Source organism: Anas platyrhynchos, chromosome 5 (genome assembly GCF_047663525.1).
Source record: "Anas platyrhynchos isolate ZD024472 breed Pekin duck chromosome 5, IASCAAS_PekinDuck_T2T, whole genome shotgun sequence".
Taxonomy (NCBI): domain Eukaryota; kingdom Metazoa; phylum Chordata; class Aves; order Anseriformes; family Anatidae; genus Anas; species Anas platyrhynchos.
This window is the reverse complement of record NC_092591.1, coordinates 2,506,177-2,529,367: the sequence shown is the minus strand read 5'-3', so window position 1 is coordinate 2,529,367 and position 23,191 is coordinate 2,506,177.

Here is a 23,191-nt window from a genome sequence, read left to right as displayed (position 1 = left end):
TGACTCCAATAAGCGAGTATTCACAGAAAGTGAACTTCCTTGATGTGTCCATTTATTCTGAGATTATCCCATGTGTACTTTGTGCTTTTGATAAATCCTTGCCTGTTTCCAAAAGGACATTAAAAGATCGGACAACTTCAATGTAAATATAAATGTGGCTAGCCTGGGCACTGAAAAATCCTCACGGTATCTGAGCTAATTATGGAGAATTTAGCTCACAGAAGTTCAAAAACATTAGCCATGCATTCGTTATAGCTGTGCACAGCAAGGCAGATGTACAGTCGTCTGGTTATTACGTGGCTGAATAGTAGCTGCCATTTGATTACAAAGCTGTAGACAGAAGCGCATCATCTAAATAACTTTGTAATCAGTCCTCTGCCTCAGTTTGGTCTGATTAAAATTGCTGTACAAGTATCTTGCCTTTCACACTTTTTTTTTCCCCAAGGAAATTTTTATGGACCACTGCAAATGGAGATATTTTTAAACATCCAAGGTTTGCTCTCTGAGGTTGGGAAGGGGAAGATGCTGTTGCCCCTATGTTTGAACGTGTAAGTGCTATTGAACGTTTGCAGAGGGAAGGCAGAAAAGTGTGAGCAGAACTCAACAGAGCAAAGGCTCCAGACTCATTGCAAGCCCTTATGCTCCTTGGTGAATTTAGGTGTGAATCACACCCTCCTTTGCAGTTCGTAGGATCCTGATTTGTGTGTTTGCCTGTGGAATCAGCTCCTCTGTGGAGCTCTGGCTCTCCAGCTTCCAGAGAAGCCCCTGCGTGGTACCTTCTGTTGAGCTCTGTGCAGAACCAGGCTTCAGATAGCAGAGGGTTTGCCCCACAGCTTTTGACCTCTTTTGAACGGAGAGAAATTGTTCCCCTATTTCTGTATTCTTGGCACGGCTCCTTTCCCTGAAACAGCCGAAGACTTTGCTGGAGCTCTGCTTTCTGCTTAGCTGCTGCTTGCACACAAGGTCATGTCGTGTATGTTGTGGAAGTCACAAGTCCTTCATTTACTGCAATATATCTATGTAAATAAAAGACAACTGCGGAGTTACATACGGATCATAACAATTACGGGGAGCAAGCTGCAGAAGAGGCAATCTGCTCGAGGTGTTCAGTGAGTCTGGAAGTGCTCAGTCGGTAATACCTGTAATAAATAATGCCAAATCTGGCAATAGCTTTCCCTCTCATTTTAGCATCAAAGCTGTCGTTAGAAGCTTTCACACAAAGACAAAAAATACAGCCTAATGTTCTCTGCTTTTTATAAGTGCTCTTTCACTAACGTTGTACCGTGTCCAAACAATGCAGCTTTCCCTCCTCTTGCCAGTTGTCCCAGGTCCTCTACCTGACGTTTGATTTAAAATATTGATGAGAAATTGAACGTCTGTTTGATATTTTTAAAACCAGCTGAGGTGCATCAGCTAGCACAGGATTCGCAGGTGCCACTTGCCAAAGCCAGCTCACCATTTCTGACCACCTTTTCCTGCCCAGGGATTTTAAACGAGAAGCTGGCAGTTTTTAGCAGCTCAGCTTGCAGCCTACTCTGCTCTCTGCTTTGAGAGAAAGAGAAGAACTTGACTCTGCAGCTCCTTGGGGCAGTCCAAGGCCATCAAACTGGGACGTTTTCATTTCTGAGGCTCAATTAACAGGCTGACAGGTTGACATTTACCTCCTGCATTTGCCTTCAGTGCCTTGTGTCAGTCCCTGCTGGCTGCCTCGCATCCTGCCTCTTCTTCCTGGGGTCCAGGTGTGGGTTGCAGATGTCCTGCAGGTCATCACAGGAGCCTGGCAGGTTGTGCTGAGGACCAGGAGAGCTGCCTCAATGCTTTGCTTCGGTCTTGGACTTGATGAAAGTGGCAGTGCCCGTCACCTGTCCTGTTATGATTTCATTTCACACCCCCACACCATCCAAACCTGAGTCGTCTGCTGGCACACGACCACTCAGCTCCCACCCAGCTTCAATAGCAGCATCCAGTCCCTGGGGCTCTGCTGGGACATGGGCACAACAAACTCCTCAGTGCTGGTCCTCTGAGTCAGGGACCCACTGGGTTCTTCTGGTAGGATACCTGATCTTCTCTGAATATCTTCCAAAAGACTTGAGAATGCTTTAAAGAACCATTGCAGGAGAAAACTACTTTGGAAAGTTTCACTAGCAACACCTAAACCTTGTGCAACTCATGACTTTTTGGCAGTCTGTATATACGTCTGGGCACCTGACTCCAATCTCGTGCATTTAGATAAAAGACCATGATGGCCAGCATGAAATATAAGCTGTTTCCAGAGAAGCAGCATTTCCAAAGTTTTCGGTGACATGTAGGGTTCCTTGTCCTTATCCCATGTAACAGATACTTGACAATTATGCCTGCCAGTTGTTATTAACTAAGCCACAACACAAAGCATCTTTTTATGGGTGCTCATGCCACCTCTTAGGTTAAGAGACTAAGAGAAATATGAAAGGTTGTGGTCTCTAAAATAAGAAATATTTCACCTTTTCAGATGGTTTCTAAGGCTTCCATGCCTTGCATTCTCCATCTAATTTTCCTGCTGCCAGGTTATTTTCAACCCCCCCCCCAAGCACAGGTTGTGTCACGGAGGTGGCCTCAGGTTGTGTGCTGGTTACACAACCCATCGGAGCCCCGTTCTGCAGGGGGCTGCTCCTCGCATGTCCCCACTGAATCACAGAATCACACAGAATCACAGAATCACAGAATCTCTAGGTTGGAAGAGACCTCAAGATCATCGAGTCCAACCTCTGACCTAACACTAACAGTCCCCACTAAACCATATCCCTAAGTTCTACATCTAAACGTCTTTTGAAGACTTCCAGGGATGGTGACTCAACCACCTCCCTGGGCAGCCTGTTCCAATGTCTAACAACCCTTTCAGTAAAGAAATTCTTCCTAACATCTAACCTAAAACTCCCCTGGCGCAACTTTAGCCCATTCCCCCTCGTCCTGTCACCAGGCACATGGGAGAACAGGCCAACCCCCATCTCGCTAGAGCCTCCTTTAATATACTTATACAGAGTGATAAGGTCACCCCTGAGCCTCCTTTTCTCTAGGCTGAACAAGCCCAGCTCCTTCAGCCGCTCCTCATAGGACTTGCTCTCCAGGCCCCTCACCAGCTTCGTCGCCCTTCTCTGGACCCGCTCAAGCACCTCGATGTCCTTCTTGTAGCGAGGGGCCCAGAACTGAACACAGTACTCGAGGTGCGGCCTCACCAGAGCCGAGTACAGGGGGACAATCACCTCCCTAGCCCTGCTGGTCACAGTGTTTCTGATACAAGCCAGGATGCCGTTGGCCTTCTTGGCCACCTGAGCACACTGCTGGCTCATATTCAGCCGACTGTCCACCATCACTCCCAGGTCCTTCTCTGCCTGGCAGCTCTCCAGCCATTCCTCTCCCAGCCTGTAGCTCTTCTTGGGGTTATTGCGCCCCAGGTGCAGGACCCGGCACTTGGCCTTGTTAAACTTCATACAGTTGACCTCAGCCCATCGGTGCAGCCTATCCAGATCCTCCTGCAGCGCCTTCCTACCCTCGAGCAGATCGACACACGCACCTAGCTTGGTGTCATCTGCAAACTTACTGAGGGTGCACTCAATGCCCTCATCCAGATCATTGATGAAGATGTTAAAGAGGACCGGCCCCAGCACCGAGCCCTGGGGGACGCCACTAGTGACTGGCCTCCAACTGGACTTGGCTCCATTTACCACAACTCTCTGGGCCCGGCTATCCAGCCAGTTTCTAACCCAACGAAGCGTGCGCCAGTCCAAGCCAAGAGCAGCCAGTTTCTTGAGGAGAATGCTGTGGGAAACGGTGTCAAAAGCCTTGCTGAAGTCAAGGTAGACCACATCCACAGCCTTTCCCTCGTCCACCCAGCGCGTCACTTTGTCGTAGAAGGAGATCAGGTTCGTCAAGCAGGATCTTCCTTCCATAAACCCATGCTGACTGGGCCTGATCGCCTGCTTGCCCTTCAATTGCCGCATGATGACTCCCAAGAGGATCTGCTCCATGAGCTTCCCTGGTACTGAGGTCAAACTGACCGGCCTGTAGTTCCCCGGGTCTGCCCTCCGGCCCTTCTTGTAGATGGGCGTCACGTTTGCTAGCCGCCAGTCAGCTGGGACCTCCCCCGATAGCCAGGACTGCTGATAAATGATGGATAGGGGCTTGGCCAGCTCCTCTGCCAGTTCTCTCAGTACTCTTGGGTGGATCCCATCCGGCCCCATCGACTTGTGCACATCCAAGTGCCGTAGCAGGTCACCAACCAGTTCTTCGTGGATGGTGAGGGCCACATCCTGCTCCCCGTCCCCTTCCACCAGTTCTGGGTACTGGGTATCCAGAGAGCAACCGGTTTTACCACTAAAGACTGAGGCAAAGAAGGCATTGAGCACCTCCGCCTTTTCCTCATCTCTTGTAACTAAGTTTCCCCCCGCATCCAGTAAAGGATGGAGATTCTCCTTAGTCCTCCTTTTTGTGTTGATGTATTTATAAAAGCGTTTTTTGTTATCTTTAACGGCAGTAGCCAGCTTGAGCTCCAGATGAGCTTTGGCCTTCCTAATTTTGTCCCTGCACAGCCTCGCTACATCCTTATAGTCCTCCCTAGTGGCCTGCCCAATTTTCCAAAGATTATAAACCCTCTTTTTCCTCCTAAGCTCAAGCCACAATTCTCTGTTGAGCCAGGCTGGTCGTCTTCCCCGCTGGCTCATCTTTGGGCACATGGGGATAGACCGCTCCTGTGCCATTAGGATTTGCCTCTTGAATAGCACCCAGCCTTCCTGAACCCCTCTGCCCTTCAGAACCGCCTCCCATGGGACTCCACCAACCAGTGTCCTGAGCAGCCTAAAGTCAGCCCTCCGAAAGTCCAATACAGTGGTTTTACTGGTTCCCTTCCTGGCCCCGCCAAGAATAGAGAACTCCACCATTTCGTGGTCACTCTGCCCAAGACTGTTCCCGACAATCACATCCTCCACCAGTCCTTCTCTGTTTGTGAAGAGAAGGTCTAGCAGGGCACCACCCCTGGTAGGTTCACTAATCAGCTGCGTCAGGAAGCTATCTTCCACTTTCTCCAGAAACCTCCTAGACTGCTTCCTCTGGGCTGTGTTGTGCTTCCAGGATATGTCTGGGAAGTTGAAGTCCCCCACGAGTACAAGCGCTGACGATTTCTCAACTTCTGTCAGCTGCCTGTAGAACTCCTCATCCGTCTCCTCATCCTGGTTCGGCGGTCTATAGCAGACCCCGACCAGGACACTAGCCTTGTTGTCCCTGCCGATCCTAACCCAAAGGGACTCGATCTTGTCATTCCTAGCCTCGAGTTCTACAACATCGAAAGACTCTCTAATATAGAGAGCCACACCGCCACCCCTTCCATGCTGCCTGTCCCTTCTGAAGAGCCTATAGCCAGGCATCGCAGCACTCCAGTCATGAGACTGGTCCCACCACGTTTCCGTGATGGCAACCAAGTCGTAGCCTGCCCGCTGCACGATGGCTTCCAGCTCCTCCTGTTTGTTACCCATGCTGCGTGCATTGGTGTAGATGCACTTCAGCTGGGCCTTTACCTTATCCTCCGGCCTTGCCACTGCTCCCCCTGGTACAGCCCCAACAGTCCTCGCTCCAGCCCCATCCCCCTTCTTACCTAGTTTAAAGCCCTATCAATGAGCCCCGCCAGCTCCTGGCCCAGGATCCTTTTTCCCCTAAAGGATAGGGACCCGTCTACGGCCACCAGACCAGGTGCTGAGTAAACTGCCCCATGGTCGAAAAACCCAAGATTTCTGCGTAGGCACCAGCCCCGGAGCCACGTGTTTAACAGGTGGGCTTTCGTTGTCCTCTCCGTACCCCTCCCTGTCAACATAGGGACGGACGAAAAAACTACTTGCACTCCTGCTCCGTCCACTAACCGTCCCAGTCCCCTAAAGTCTCTTTTGATAGCCTTCAGGCTTCTGTTGTCAATGTCATCAGTGCCCGCCTGGATTATCAGGAGCGGATAATAATCAGAGGGGCAAATTTTTTTTTTCAAAAAAAAATCAATGTTTTTGCCAGGATGATTGCGTTTTGCCCAGGGCTCAGATGATATTGTTACTTTCTGTCCGAGCCTGCTCGCTGAAGTGCTCCTCTAAATAGAAGTCGAGGTTTCTCTTGCCTGTGCGCTTCCGTGCTCAGGGTTTTACTGTTCCAAGGTCAAGGGAATTCACTCTACTACAGGGATATTAATGTGTTCACTGCAAGGATAGAGGAGAGGATTTAAATAAAGTTGGAAAAACTCCCCTCCTGGTGCAGCACATTATTAGAACTGAATCTGAACTGAGCTTTTCTTTCCTTTTTTTTTTTTTTTTTTTTTTTTTTTTTTTTTTTTTCCCTATTCAAATGAGTGCAAAAGCTAATTAAATGCAGATCTTCATTTTCAGACATTTTCAGATTCCTCCAAAGACAGGATTGAGAAGTATAAAAACACAGAGAAATTCAGGAGCTGTCACATAAGTTGGGACAGGGATTAAAATATTACCAAATCTGACTCAATTGTTCCAAGCAGCACTTGAAATCTGTTTCTCTGAAAGTTTCTGCTTCTTAAACCAAGAAACATACAGTGGAGCTTGGCTTTGATTAAAAAAAAAAAAAAAAAAAGTTTCAAGAAAACTCTTCCATAGAAGGAGCTTGGATAGGAGAAATAAATTAAGTTTCTGAACTAAGAGTCAAGTAAGAACTGAAGAGGCTTTCTTTTCTCTGAAAAAAATGTGATGATAAATCAGCTTTGTGACCACTTTTGAAAATTTTGTTTTAATATTTGAAGACCTGATTTTGAAAATGGTAAGAGCACGATAAACAAGATGTTATTTTTCACACAGCTCACCTGAACTGGATTAGTGAGAGTCTCATGGGGAAGATAATTTGCTCGAGCTACTCAGCTGAGTTTTTCAAGTTGTCTGGGAGGGTCCAGGCAATGATCTGAAGCCTGGGTGCTTCTTTTCAGTGAAACCTGTCTTTGAACCTCTAGAGCACCCCCAGCTAATGATCCTGCACCCTCAAAGCCAGTCAGGATCACAGCTTTTTGATGCATTTCTTCTACCTGCAGTTCACCAACACATTTTTACTTTCTGATCCTACGGCGAGCAGACATTTGCAATTGCTACAAGACCAGCCCGGAGCTGGTGTATGGCACAATATCCTGTGCTCATCTTCCTCCAATGCTCATCCATTAACAACAGCTCAGGGTTCCTGAGCGGGTGTTATACGACCAGAGGAAATCTCCATCTCATTCTTTACAGCCTCCAAAACTTTCTGGCCTCGGTCCCTTCAGAGAGTGAGCTTCCAGACCTTGCCTCTTCTTGTCTTTGTTCCCTTGCGTATTGGAAGGGTCACCTGGATGCTCTCTTTGCTCCCTGGTGTCCCCAGCAGTCCCGCAGGAACTGCCTGTCACACAGCTCCCCGCTCCCAGCTGCACAACCCAGCATTATTCTCCTAATGGACAAGCCCACCCTGTACCTCTATCTAATGAAAAAAAAAAGGCCAAAGGGAATTTTAATGGGCTCCTTTATACCTTTCATTGTTCTGAAGCAATCTTATTCAGACAGGCTCTTGGAAGAATTTCTGTTAGCTCTAGAGGATCAATTACAATGAAGAGATGATTAAAGAATAGATAAAGGTTTTTAATAAATTATAAACTTCCCGCAGAAGTGCTTTAACAAAATTAAGTTATGATAGTGGTGATATGATACTGCATTATGATCATTTCCCATTTGTGAATAGGAGATTAGATGAAGATTAGTGAAACATCGGAGACATAGGAAATGTGAAGTTAAGGTCCAAATGTGTAAGAATACTGCAGAGACAATAGAAATCATGTTAAAATAATAATAAAAAATACTTAGTTCATACAGCACCTGCCTTATTAACCAAAATTTCTGTGAATTAGTTCTTGGTCAGCATGATACTTGCAAACACTTTGAGCTTTTAATATTTAAAATGAAAGAGTTGCTGGACACAGACTTAAGGTGACATAGTACTGTTCTTTTCTCAACAAGATAAATGTGAATTTTGAAGTTGAGTTTACAGAGGAATTGATATTTGTCAATTTAGAATTTGCGTTACAAATTGTTTGTCTTCAAGAAAACTCGTATCAGTAGAGTCAGCCCTGGCTGGATGATAGGAAAGGTGATGAAAGTGGGCTCACTGGGAAAGCATCAAACAGAATATATGTTACAAGAAGGTTTTTGTCCTCATTCCCCCGAGAAAAATCACTGAATTTAGCCCCCTTGAAACATATCTATTTAAAAAAACAAACAAACAAACCAAAACAAACAAACAAACAAAACAAAACAAAACAAAAAAACACCTGTATTATCTGATGGAAAAATGCTACAACTATTTTTTCCCATTGGTATCTCTAGTTCCCACTAACTCTGATTCTTATATTTCATCAGACTGCTGAAAAGTATCTGGGCTTGTACTTAGTGATGCTGATTTTAATGCTGATTTTAATGAGACTCTCGAATGAGTAAACTACTCAAGATGAGCAGAAGGATCGAAATGTCACCCAGTGCCATTTCAATGCATATGTTGTTCAGAGCTGATTCTGGTTGACCTCCAGCTGAATAAATGACCCTGTGGGAGAAATCACATGGCTCTTATTTACTCATCTGAAAAAGGTGGTGCAGGTCTCAACCACCCTGCAACACACACTTTTCATTTTCAGGTTGCTTTCAGACTTTTCTCAAGACGTGAACATAGGGCAAGTATTAGCAAGGCGCTTGTCTAAACTTCGTGCCATTTCCATTCCTACTAATACTATCAAATTCAATTACATTTCACGCTGAAGGCATTTGATTTCTCATCTGTTCTATAAATATTTTTTACAGGAAACAGTGTCTCAGAATGTCGTGCGCTAGTAAATCAGCAGAGCTCGATTAAGCCCAGGGAAAGATGCTGATTTACTTTACTTGTGCTTTTCTCCTTGCATATTTATTCTCAATAATCTGGGGATATACAGAGATTGAAAATGGCAAGTGACTAATGCAGCTTTGTGAATCTCCATCCATCTGTCCAATCTTCCCTGGCTTATAATAACATGTTAGTCATGGGGAAGAAATAACATTTAATAATATTGTTTCTCCCATTCATTTGCTAGTTGACTAATTCAGTCACTTGGAAATAGTATAACATATCTCTTGGAGAAATTAAATGCAGGCCATGAATTTTGCACAAGAATGACTATTTGCCGTGACATTCAGTTTATAGATACCTTTTTTTTCACGTGTTTTGCAGCAAAATCCTTCTTACATACAACATGTTATTTAACTCCTCTAGGTTATAAGTCACTTACAGTCACTTACAGTCACTGGGCAGCAAAGTGAAGAGATGATGACTTGTAGATTTTAAATAGGAAAATGAGACATTTGGATGACTGCTATATAATTCGTGTATTGTTCTTTTTAAAAGAAAAAACTCACATTAGTAATAGAGTTACCTGGAGAAGTGAGTCATATTCCTGAAACCAGACCCAGAGCTACTTTTAATACTCATGGCTTCTTGTTCATTTATGAAAAATTTCAAAGGTTTTGAGTATTAGTATTTTAGAGAGGGTCAGTCAGTAACAACTTAGAGAAATAGGTGCTTACTAAAAATTCCTCCCGTTACAGGTTGGTGATATACCAGAATAAGCCATTGGATATTTCATGCACAATTTCTATTAAAAACAAAACAAAACAAAACAAAACAAAACAAAACAAAACAAAACAAAACAAAACAAAATCAACCAACCAAACAAAAATTATGTGCACACACACACAAACTAAAAACCATGAGTGGCTCAGAGCACGGAGTTGTGACTGTGATTGAGCAGTCACTATGTTTCATGTTAGTGGTTATTTCAGTATCTGGAATTGCAAAATAAATTCTTTAGCTATAGTGTGCCGCAGCACGGTGCTGCACACGAACAAAAAACATTGACCCATTTTTCATTATAAACTATCAGAAAAAAGAAACTCTTAAGAACAACATATGTCAGAAACCTTGAGATATTGCTCAGCTATTCGTTTTGAATGAGGTATATAACTTGTTGAATTAGTTTATAGTGCCTATGAGTGATTTGAACACCAAGATCAAAAATGGATGTCATTGTTGGGATTTGCTTCTGTTGGAAGGAATTGTGTTCGTTTTGTTCTGATTTCAAGTTATTATTGGCATGGGCTGAAATATCAATATGTGCAGGATACCTGAAAACCATTTGGATAAATATTAAAAAAAACTGGGTAGCATCTTTTTATCTTATCTTATTTATTTATTTATTTATTTATTTTTTATTTTTTAAAGAAAAAAGGCAAAAGCACTTTCATGTTTTTATTTATCCAGTATTTTCCTGTTGAAAGGGTACAGGTACCCAAAGCAATTCTCAGGTCTGCACCCACTGCAGCTGCAATGATGGAATCAGTCTGGATGTATGATTCATGACTGTCACAAGTGATGTGCTGGGAAGGGATGAACTCTGCACTGTCCCAGCCAGCCGTACGCATCAGATTTTGAGAAAGAAGCGTATATAAGTCAATGCCTGAAACCAATAATTAAGATGCGAGTTTTAGGAGTATTAAATATAGACCAGGAAAAAAAAATGACATCTACGCCTCCATGTCCTCAAGACAAACTGATAAAACAGAGGAAGAGAAAGAATAATTAGGAATGAACTTCACATAAATCTGCATGTCATCTGCATAAAAAAAACTGATCTCTTATCCATATCTTCAGATCATCTCAGTCAAAGGAAGCTAGTGGGGACTGAATAAAGATGAGCCCAATAAAAAACCCTGTGGGGCATCAGAGGAATCAGACTCTGTGAAATCAGAGCGGATCAACTAACCAGTGCAGATACGATAGATAAAAAGAGAAGGGAAAAGAGCCGAGCCCAGCTGAAACTAAAGAGCTGCTGGGCTCGCTCCAGCTTCTGAGGAGGGTATTGCTGCAAAGTCCATCAGCATCTAGAGGGCTTTTAAGAAGACTTTTACAGAGCTCATTTTCATTGGGGTTAATGTTGTGCCAGTGGTCTCAGCACACATCGTGTTTTAGATGGTGAGGTCTCCTGGACAGCTTCTTGGTGTCTATCTAAGCAATCATAACTTTAAAATCAGGATTCAGCAATGTGTACATGCATTCCATTACAGAAAGCCCATGTCTGAGTGCTTGTTTGATTCAAGGGGTAAATTAATTGGTAGTGATTTCGTTAACAATACCTTATATATCATTTCCACATCAGCATTTCCACATTGAGTTCTAAATATTTTTGATGAATTCAAACAATTGCACCATGTATCAACTCCATTTATTAAAAGAAATGATTACCTACCCACTTTTTATTACTGGTGGTAGCTCTGCTGTACTTGTGAACTGTGGACAGATTGCTTAGCTGGTGTAAATCAGCAATAATCTGTTGTCGCCAGTGGTGGGAAGTTAATTTAAACCTCTGAGAATCTGGCCCAGTGACCAGACAAGTTTTTAGAAACCTGTGGTCCAGGTGGATCACAGCGGGTCTGATTAAAGTACAAGCAAAGTTGGCTGGATGGAAGCCACAATAAGCTGATTACCCAGTAGTGGCCCAAAAACACATAAATCATGTGTTCAAAGTATTATGCTATGGTTTCTAACAAGCTTATCTCTCAGCTCCAGCAAGTCGGTCCTTATGGGAAAAGCCAATAAATAAGTGCAAAATGAAACAGGAATCTCAGAAATTACTACTGTTATTTATAATTTATTAAGTGCACTGCACTGGCATGGAGGAAAACACTGTGCAGAAGGGGATTGTGCCTCAAGTTACATGTATACTTGGCAGCTATGTATTGAACACAGCAGATCTAAACTAGTATAGAGATCTAGTCCTTCCACTCCCTCTCTTTAGTTTTTCAGCAACTGTGCATTAAATCTCTTTCAGAAAACTTATCAAACTTAATCATCTAACTACAAGCACTCTGGCTTACTGCACACACTGATACTCCCCCAGGAAGTAAGCTGAAGCATTTTCTTATTTCTAGCCCAGAACTTCTCCTGGCCTCTTCAAACACCATTAGTTCTTGTCTCAGCATTTTTTTCTTTAGTTTAAATAATTCAGCGCCCTTCTGCTTTTCTGTTTCTTTGTTTAGTTTCGTTTTGCCTTTTTCCCTTCTGGATACATTTATTAAAAAACTACCTTGCCCTTTCAGTTTTGCCAGACCCAACATCCAGTGACTTTGGCATAAATGGATTTTGTAAGATTGGTTTGGTTCCAGGGAAGTCTAAGCATGCCCAGAGTAAGGACCAGGTGGTTGAACAATTTGAATGATTTCTGATCTAATTAGCTTTGAATATTGGCCTAATTAGCATAGTGTGAGTATTCTGCTGGGTCCTACCATCCAACAGCCTTTCCAATTGTTTGGTCACCTCTGCAGTTGTAAAAATATGTCACTCTTGAACAGGAGTGACCAGGAATGCAGAGGTCACCAGTAATGTAGAGTGTTCCCCAGCCTCATCACCTTGATGGACAGGGTCCTCCCTATGTTTTCTGGAGGATCTGGCACAACACATCACCCAGACAAAACGCAAATTCCAGCAGAGTGATACATTACAGAGAGAAAAACCTACGTTTTCATTGTGGAATGAAGTGCTGTGCACAAGATACAGTGTGTTTGAAAGAAGCAGCAGGGGTATTTTGGCTGTTGGGAACTGAATAGCTTCAACTAGATGGTGTCAGGAGCTTGGAAACCCAGCATGCAGAGACAGGGTCCAGATAAACAGAGGATAAGGAGCAGGGAGGACTTCACTCGCCATACTCCTTAGTTCTTGCCTTTGCTGTAATATCTACCAAACTGCATGACTGTGAGGCAGAAGTTTAAATGGACCTTGGCTTATGATGTTGACCAAAATTATCTTAATATTTTGTATGCTTCATTTACCTGCATTATTATGTTATTGCTCAGATTTTAATTCCTTTGTGGTTGGGGATATCTCTTTTTCCTGTGTATCAATTTGTACTGCCTAGCACACACAGTCCTGCTCCAAATTTTTCACTTCTATTTGCTACTGTACTAGACAACTGATTCAAATAATGTATCCTAATAATGTCAGAAAAAGAAAGGAAAGTATCTCGTTGAAAAATCAGGATCCTTAGTCAGAACAAGATGGACAGATCCCTGCAGCCATCGTATGGACAAGGCAAATGAAAGGAGCCGTTGTTAGGGAAACTGCTTTCTCCTTAGTGATTAAAATAACATCTGATAGACTGCAGAAACCAACACTGTTATGAATATTCATTTTTTTTTTCCTCCTTTCAGAACAACGCTCTACTGAGGACCATAAGAGTATGGCAAGGTTTTACCTTTCCTTTTTCCATAGGGTTATTTGATAAGGTGGGATAGGAAAGGAGGCAGGAAAAGGGAGTGGGGCTTCATCTTGGCGAGCATCATCCTGTTGTGAGTGTTTGCAGAGTGTAAATACTCCCTTTGGGATCTCCTGCTTCCTCTGCAAGTCCACCAGGATTTTATATAAAATGCAGATAGAAGTTGCAGCTGTGTGCTCATTTTGATGCTGTTTCATATATTAAATATGCTCAGAGCTAACCCATGGGTTGCGTTTCCCAGAAGTCTAAGTCCCGAGGCGCCTTAAAAAACCCACTAAGGGACTCGACCAATTTATTCTCCTCCACAAATAGCTAACTCATTTCTAATGGTGATGGTTTTTATAGAATCACAGAGTAATTTAGGTTGGAAGGGATCTCTGGGGTTCTCAAGCACAACCCCTTCTCAAAGTAGACCTGATTAGATCAGATTGCTCAAGGACTTGTCCAGTCGAATATTGAGTATCTTCAAAATATTTCTCCACCTCTTCAGGCTCCCGTTCCAGTTTTCACTACCATCACAATGAACAAAAATAATCCTTATATCTAATTGTAGTCCCCAAGGTTGCAATTAGTGCTGTTTCCCTCATCGTTCTACTATGCACATATGGATGAGATCACTACAGGCTGTTGCTCGCTATGCAGAAAGGACAGTCAAAGCATAGGTTTGCATGGATATCAGCCATACTAGAGTGAGATATCAACACCACTGACAGCACCAGCATTTTTCCTGAGCCCCTTAATAGCCTAAAAACTGGTGGTAAATGTTGCATGTGCAGATATGAAAGGTTAGAACCTAAAATGTGCCCTGATTGCATGAAGCCTGCAGGCTCCAGGGAGAGATCAGTGTTCATCCTGAATGTGCTCTGAGCATATGAAAATTCTTCCAAAAAATGTAAAAATATGACCTTTGGGTTACAATGGAGAAGGAAAGAAGGGGAAGAAGAGATTAATTGACTTGTGCTCCTTCTGTGCTGCCTTGGCATGCATGAAATATGTGAATGTTTGGCGGTGCCATTAACAGTTTCTGACCGAGTTTCTCTATTTCTGTGGGCTTAAATTTAAACAAAGACTTCAAAATAAAATGTGACAGCTCTGCTTTTAAGACAGGGGAATCCAAACAAAATTTTAATACAGCACTTGTATGCTAAATCAAGTTATTTTGAATATATTCATATTACCTCTAAAGACAGGAGGGAGCCTATTCCTTCAGGTGACATGCATTGGAAGTTACATCTGTATTTCCAGTTGGCATTGTTTGGAACAAATTTTGCCTAAGGAGAAACAGTGAGAGATGCAGAGGTCTATACGGAGGAGATGCTGACCAAAACGGGACATAGATGGAGCTGTGGAAGAGTGTAAACATGTAATCATTTTGACACAGCTAAAAAGTAGTTGGGAAAAGTCTCCTCCTCTCAAATCTTGGCATATTCACCTGGTGACAGCTATTAGACATTTCTTAATACAAACAGACTCTCAGTCTTTTATAAATCTTCCTTTGCTGTTGCACAAAGTGAACTTAAATCTTTCTGAAGTCATCCCCAAATTAGTCCTAAATAAGTGTTGGCTTGTGTACAGACCTGAATTTCTACTACCTTCAGGTAGGTCATTCCTTAGTCGTGCATTATAAATCTCAGACAACACTTGCTGCTTTTTAAAAAATGTAATTACAATTACAAACTAATAGAATTACACTTCTCTTTTCCCACCTTTACATTTTTCCTAGTGAAATTTGGTACTTTAGAACAAAACCCCGTTTCAATGGTTAGAAAAAGCAGATACAGGTACTGCAGAGGAAAGATTTTTGGTAATAAATCTGCGTAACAAATTTCAGCCTGTGGCCTGATCGTTCCTCAAGGTCAATGGAGAGAGGCAGGTGCTATTCTAGAAGCCACAGCCACCCACCAGAATTTGTCACCTGTTGGACGGCAGGGCCACAAATGTAGCAGAGCCATTTTAGCTCTGCCTACATTTTAAAAACTCTACACCTCTTTTTTATGTTAGACCACCTATGGTAAAAGCCCGTGTATGCACATGCATGGAAACATCTTGTCAGATCTCTTGTGCTTTTTATTGTTTGCTTTCTTTAGACCTGGTTAGCTTCAGGGAATGGGACAGCAGATGTTGGGAGTTGCCTGCATGCAATGGTTAACAGGAGGCAGGAAAGGAGAAATGAAATCACCGCAATATTCATTCTGCCTGTAACGCTCAGCGTATGCTTCTCAGCCCGTCTCTGAGCGGGACTCCTCATGAGTCACTCCTTTATGAAGACTTGGCTTTGCAAACTAAGCAAGCAGGTTAAGTACTCAAGTTACAGAATTATTATCCAGGCTGTTCCCTGGAGCCTGGAGTGGAGTGGATAAGCCGTAAAGGCTGCATAATAAACCAGCCCAGGAATTCTCAGCAGCTTCGCAGGCAGGCACACTGTCATTGCCTTGGCTCCGTGGGGAGCACTAATTGTAGCACTTGCTGCAGTCCCCTTCAGCTTACTGACAGAATGCCAATTTCAGGCAAGAACTAATTTATCAATGGCTGTAGTGGCTAAAGAGAATATATCTCCTGTCATGTTCCAGGCTGCGGCTGCAGTGTTTCTCGAGTAGCTTGCGTTGCTCTCACAAATAATGCATGGTAGCGTAGTATTTCTGCAAGAAGCAAGAAGGTCCTCTAGGCGTCTAGTCTTATTAGATAACAGTTGTTCTACATTAATCTATTTTAATGAAGTTCCTGACCTTCTTCCTCGGTAGACTGATGAGTAATTTTCCAAATAAATCTTGCCTTGCGTCTTAATCCTATTTTGCAAATAATCCCAATAACTCATGTATGAACACTCATAATGTTAAGACCGTGAAAAAAAAAAAAAAAAAAAAAAAAGAGGGAGAGAGTAATACACACGGAGACTAATATTCTGGGTAATTACATTGCGTGGTACTTGGGACAGTGATTGCCAGTTCTGATTCATGGGGAAAACAGTACACAAGGAAGATATGAAGTGGACTATTAAGTCCCATAAAAATTTATGCAGATGTCTTCAACAAACCTGTGCAATCATAAAGTAACCAGGCAATGTGGAAAAAAGGTCTTATTTATGGTGCATTGCATAAGTCAAGAGATTTAGTAGGACCTTATAACAAAGTGAGAGTAATTAAATGCCTTAGAATCAAGGATTAGACACTGTAAATGAAAAATGTCTGCGGAGGAACAGTTAATAGAGTATGTCAGTGTGTGTTTCTAGAGAAGTTAATGGACATGATTAAATCTATTTTTTATCTCTACCCATAAAGCATATTGGTGCTCTGTGTCTGCGCTTGGAGAGAACTGAGAATGAAGAGAGAAAGCTGGGTGGGTAGCATGGGAGAGAAAAGCGAAACAAGGATGCTGGAGACGCTTGTAGGTTTTTGCTTTAGATTAGAGGGAAAAAGGGGGATGTGCAGCAACAGTGACCCAAGTACAGCAGCCTTCTGGCTTCCTCTGGTTTATGGCTGTGATGGATACATGCTCAGGGGCACTGAGAGCATGTTCAGTGCTTCATCAGGAGTACAGCACATTGTGGATACAGTTTTCTCTCCCATGGTATCTGCTGGAACTGCCTGATCCTACATTTCCTGGGCTAGATCTCAATGGTCTTATTTGCCATGTGGTTACATGCAGCAGTCCCATTTCCATTTTCTTCAAAGAGCTGTGGCAGCTGCTAGGTGAAATGGCTCAAAAAAAGCTTCCTAAAAACCAAAGAATAAAATGTCCCAGGCCAGAGGTACATGAACCTTGTGTATTTTGGAATTTTTCTTGGTCCTTTCTTACAGGTTTTCAGCTCAGGGCTCCGTTTCTGGTTGGGGAGGACAACTACATAAATGCAGTGTCCTCTTTGTGTATCCTTGTTTAATCAATGCTCTTTTCACCCAAGCTTGGACTGATGTTGACAATCCTGTAGGTCACTGTGCAAACATTTTATTGAATCCAATTGAACATGTTGTTATCTTTTTTGTTATTATTTTTTATAGTGAATTTTTTGGTTGTTATATTTTTAAAACAGATGGATAACGCCCTTTGATGTGGTCAGTGGTAAAATGAACAGCCCTTACTGTCCAGTGTAATGTTCTATATATGAGCACCTTCCTATTCACAGAGTACAGACTGACCTTTTTTTTTTTAGGAATTCTTGCTTCGTACAACTGTGTTGGCTCTTTTCAAGTTGAAGGCCAGATATTGCATTGTGGTTTTTGTGTACATTGTGTTTAGTTCATCGCTACTGTGCAGTGGATGAAGAGTGAAGCAAAAATAGAGCCACCTTTTTTCCAAGGTTTTGTTAACAGCTCATACACACCTGATAGATCACTGTTATAAGAAATTTAAAAAAAATATTTTACTTGAACAGTAAGGAATCTTGCCCAGAAATGAAATGCAGTGATTTTTCATGCAGATGCTTACGCTTATATGCATATCCTGTATTATTCTCAGCAAGAGTTATTGAGAGGTAAAAAGAGAACTAAGTGTTTATTCATGACAAGGAAAGGATACGGCTGCAATGTTGAAACCTCAGGTGAGCAGCCACGGACAGACAGGTTCCTGTCTGCTGCCACTCTCCCTTGTTCTGCACTTCTGCTTTGCATTTTAAGTCACAGCCAATGGGGAGTTTTTAACTTTGGTACAAAAACCAGGCTGTGCAATGTTAGGAGTGATCTGGGTAGATCAAGTTGTCGGCATGGCTCTCCAGGCCTGTGAAAAGATAACTGCAGTGTGATTCATCCTCTGTCAGTAAGAAAGCGCCTTTGTCCTTAAAATATCGTCAGAGATGGTGAGAACCTTATTACCAAGCATCCATTTTATGTCTCTGCAATGATGCTTCACAACCAGCCTAAATGAGATTTTCTTGAGCTGTTCAGATAGGAAAATATCAGCAAGTTGATTAAAACTCTCCAGGGAGGGAAAGGTGGAAAGGGAAACATTCTATCTAACATGTATGTATGTTGATTTCTTAAGTTTTATTTATGAGAAAAATAGATTGCAGATATTATCTAGGCACGTGTGAGCTAGGCTTGCTATAGAAGTCACCATGCTATGTTATTTTAATAGTTATGTCTTCTTTATATGGTACATTTTAGTATTTACTTCTCAATAATTATAAAAGCATTCAGATACTAACAGGCATCCCTAAGGAATAATTATGGGGTTTATGGTAAAATTATAGACCTTCTTAATAATTATTTTGGGAATCCTGAAAACTAAATACTGTAATAAAAGTGGTATTTCAATCTGTTAGGCTTACATAAAGTTGATTAAAAAATGTATCTGTGTTGCGTCTACTCCCCAGCCCTTGTGTTACATCTGGCAGGACATTCTGATAATAGGTTTCTGCTACTAAAAGGGGAATAAAATTGAAAAAAAAAAAAAAAAGAATAAAAGCTTTACTGCAAAAGGAATAGATACTGAAGATTTTATCACATTAGAGTCAAAGATATATCTCCACTCAGTGTAGGTCAGCGCAGTGATACAGACATGATTTTAAGCTCCATGAGGATTTGAAGCCCAACTTAAATCCACAATCCTTGGAATAACAATAAAACCCCAGTGGTAGCCCTCTGGTGTTGGGGGTGGTGATGTGACATTGGATAGGTTTGACGTGGACCATAGGCCCCTGCTGCTGTGCTGCTCCCTGCCAGTAAAGGTGCACAGAGCAGAGGGTCAGTCCATGCAATGCAGATATTGCAGGGCTCAAGGATGCTTAAGGGTGCTTTCACTTAATATGGTGAGCTCTACAAGAAAAGACACTTTGGCACTGGAAGTTAGACTCACAGGGTGGGAGGAATGTGAATAAATCATCTATTTCTGGAGCTCCAGCTGCGACCTAGGCTGGGTGAGCTGGAAGAGGTGGGTTTAAGGCTGACTGCTTTCCTGCAAGGCTGCTCAGCCAAGTCTGTCACCTGGGAGCTGTGTTTAAAACATCCTTGCTCTGATAGCATTTACAAAATTCCCACTGTACCTCGGGATTTTGGTGATATCTAAATTTAATTGATTTAAATTTTAATTTGATTAATTACAAGATTAATCGTAATGGTTAGAGGAGCGGTTCTGTGCAATGGAGTGATTTAGTGATGCATAGAGAAGACATTTGGGACATCCTGCCAGCATGTGCTACTGCTGGGTGGTTGCAGGGATTGACCTTAATGGCCCAGCAGTTTCCTCTTTCCTGACATTCCTGTTTGAGTTTTTCTCCTTTATTGGGATCATTGGGTGGTAAAAATGTCCTTACCTTCAAAAAATACAGCCATTTGGAAGCCTTTGTTACAGGTGCTACAGTATGGACCCTCTGCTGAGCACTTTCTCCCTGCTGTATCCCATAGGATGGAGTAATCTCCATCCCAGGCACTGCACTAATGTGAATTTTGCTGCAAGGTTGGCTTAAAATGCTTGGTGATAATAAATTCAGGAGCTTGATTTTTATAGCACAGATCTACCTTTGACACAAACTGTCACAGGATGGAAAAGGAACATATTTAGTGTGAGAATTTGTAGGCCAGGTAGCCTGTAGCTGTCATGAAAGAGTTAGCAGAAGTTACCTGTGACTGAACACACTGCCAACATCAAAGAAAAGTGTGAGAAGAAGAAATGTTGTCACTGTGTGATTCCAAGTTTTCTTGGAAAGATAAAAGAAATGTGACAACCAGCAAGGAAAACAAGCAGTTACTGGGGTAAGCGGAGATGTTACCAACTTGCACAAAAAGAACTGGAAGATCGTAAGGGCTGACCTGAACGTGGTCATGAATGGGTGAGCACGGGAACACTCTGAGTTTGCTCATGCCTTGTAGTTCGAGCACCTGAATCTCCATGGACCAGCTCCATGTTCACAAAGCCCAGGGATGTCTGGCAATAAGCCAGCCTGGTCTTGCTACCAGGGCTTTCATATCAGTACCTGTTTTTCACAATGGTGTATATATCTGTTCAAGTTTGCATGTCAGTGAACAGGTCATTTTGCCCCCAGCTGTTCACCTTATCCAGTTTTGTCACATTAGCTACACTTTGATGGTCTGCCCTACCTATGTTAGAAAGAAACCATCTCTTCAGCTAACTCCTTTCCTGCTTCAAAGGACTGTAAATCCACACCAAACTCACCTGCTGGATCTTCCTTTGCAAAAGCTGCTCTGCGTGGCCCCCTGCATCTTCTCCAGAGACCGTGCTTCCAGCTGTCAGACCATGAACCTTAACACGGCCCACCTGTGATGTACAAAACGATGCTTCATAGAAGGGGGACAGCTGGTTTGTTGTCAGCAGCACCGATGCTCGTCAGTATTATTTCCCTCCTTCATTCCGGGTCTCTCATGCCTCGTGCAGACACCTGTCATCTGCTCGCCTGCACCTGTGCTGTGAACTGGAGCTCAGGGTGTGCTCCTGTGCTGCAGGCTGCAAGCAGCAGAGGTATTTGCCTTCGGCAATAACGAAACATATTAATACAAGGTTGAAACACGCTCAGGTTGTTAGGCCTCATAATCTTCTCAAAAGTAGGAATTCAAGAATCAAATTACTCTTTTTCCTGCTAAAGATCTCTGAAATTTAATCGGTGATATAACAAACAGCAGCAAAAAACATAGAATAACAAGTTGCCTCCTTTTACAATCTACTCATACATTTATGTGCATTTCCAAACTTCTCATCGTCATCACTTGTGAGACACATCTGGAGTGCTAGGACCAGTTCTGGGCTACCCAGTACAGGACTGTTAGGGACTTAATGGATCACAAAGAGCTTTGAGGACGATTAAGCAACTGGAGCATGTCTGACATGAAGAGAGGCTGAGGGAGCTGGGGCTGTTTGGCCCAGAGAGGGGAAGGTTCCAGGAAGACCTCGCTGCAGCCTTTCAGTACTTAAAGGGGGCCTATAAATAAGTTAGAGAGTGGCTTTTTACAAGGGCAGATGGTGATAGGGCAAGGGGGAATGGTTTTAAACTAAAAACGGGTAGATTTAGATAAGATGTTAGGAAGAAATTCTTCCCTCTGCGGGCAGTGAGGCCCTGGCTCAGGCTGCCCCGAGGAGCTGTGGCTGCCCCATCCCTGGGGGTGCCCAAGGCCCAGGACAGCCTCCAGAGGTGCCTCCAACCCCATTCCAGGACTTGGTGGTTGGATGTAGGACACCATGAAGGAGAAGGGGCTGTTTCAGATAGAGAACAATTTTTACACGATAAAATGTTTGGCTAAACTATAAAAGCACCCATGGCCACTGAGAGAAGATTTCTACTGCCAGGGGAGAAAATAGAGAATGAATTCCAAGTTTATATGGAAAAAATTGTTGGTTTGGAGAGGCAATGGCCATTTCATGAGGAAGGATCTGGATCACACATTGTAGCCTGGGAAGAAAACTGAAGCTCTCCTTCCAGTGCCTTTTCTCTGCAGTCTGGGGAAAAATGACATTGTCCTGGCCAGTCAGTGCTGGGAACGGTGGGGAAAGGGCAGTATTTGCCTCGTCTCAGGCAGTACAAATGTGTCTGAGAACAGAGATCCATGGTAAATAACTCTGCTCTTCCTATTATGTACCATTCTGTTATCTATGAACATAGACATCTAAGTGTATCTAGGAATATGTTACAAGCAATGCATTTTACATACACGCTGTGCTTGTCTTAAACACAGAATACAGAAAAATAGAAAAGGCTGTTTCGAGAGCTTGAGCTGACCACAGAGGAAATTAACATTGTTAGCTGTGATTGACTGGCAGAGTCGTTAAGGGTCATGCCTCAAGAAAATCTCACCTGACCTCCTGGGTCATGGATGCTCACCCCACAACCCACATTGCATCTGTAATCCCTGGTTAGGCCTTAACAGGGATTTGGGAAAGAAATCCAGTTAGGATTTCGAGATGGATTCAGGGCTTCTTTGTAAATGAACTAAATAGATCCTGAGCCTCTGAAAATATGGAGTGCTGTCAAAAAAGAGTAAGTGCTGGGGAGCTGAAAGCAATGTTTCTGGAGAGCAGCGGCAGTCGTGGTCTGGGTTGCACTCGTTCTTTGTTTCGAGACTGCTGTAAAAACCGTGCTCTACAGAAAGCACTCTACAGAAATGAAACATTGGAGCAAAACATGAGGACTGCTGAGAGAGTGTTTTTGCAGCAAATTCCAGAGCTGAAAAGTGGAGGAACACATTGACGGCATGCCCAGGAGAGAAAGCAAAAATGGATATGAACAAATGATGGCAAACGACTGTGTTTTTGCAGCCTAGCAAGCGATCGTGCAGGTGTGTGGATTGAATGGGCTTCGCCCTGCCGCTGAGGCAGCAGAGGAGTACGCGCGGTGGGTAATTACTTCAGCCTGGCTGACAGCGATACATTTATTAAGCTGTGATAAGTCACTGCTTTCACTTGTCCGTCCAGGCCCGAAGTACTACTATAGTGATAAAGTCCAAAAAGAGATTGTAAAGATTTCTACCTGCAGGAGCAAATTAAATTTCTGCCCCCATGCTACCGAGACTCTTAGCAGAGCAGATAATTTATGTCAAGGAGGTGATTCGCCTCTTGGCAGAGGTAAGGGAAGCAGAGGAGTTGAGTCTAGGGAAAAATTCAGGGAGGCAGAAGTTTGATCCCTCTATAGAAGAGAAATTGCACAGAGCCTCTGAGGGTGAAGAGATGCATTCTCATAGAGAAACCTTGAAAAATCTTTCAGTGTGTTGGCAGGAACCAAAGGAACGGGTTGGCAGCCACAGCAATGCCATTTAAAAATCCAGGTTCTAGACAGCAACACGCTCTTCTTGTACAATTTTAGATTTCCTGTGCCAAGCCTGGCGTTTTTTTTCTGCAAACTCATTTTTATTCTCAGCACTGAATTAATATTTCTGTTTTGTTTTGCAGTAAGCAGCAGTAGCACATTATAAACAC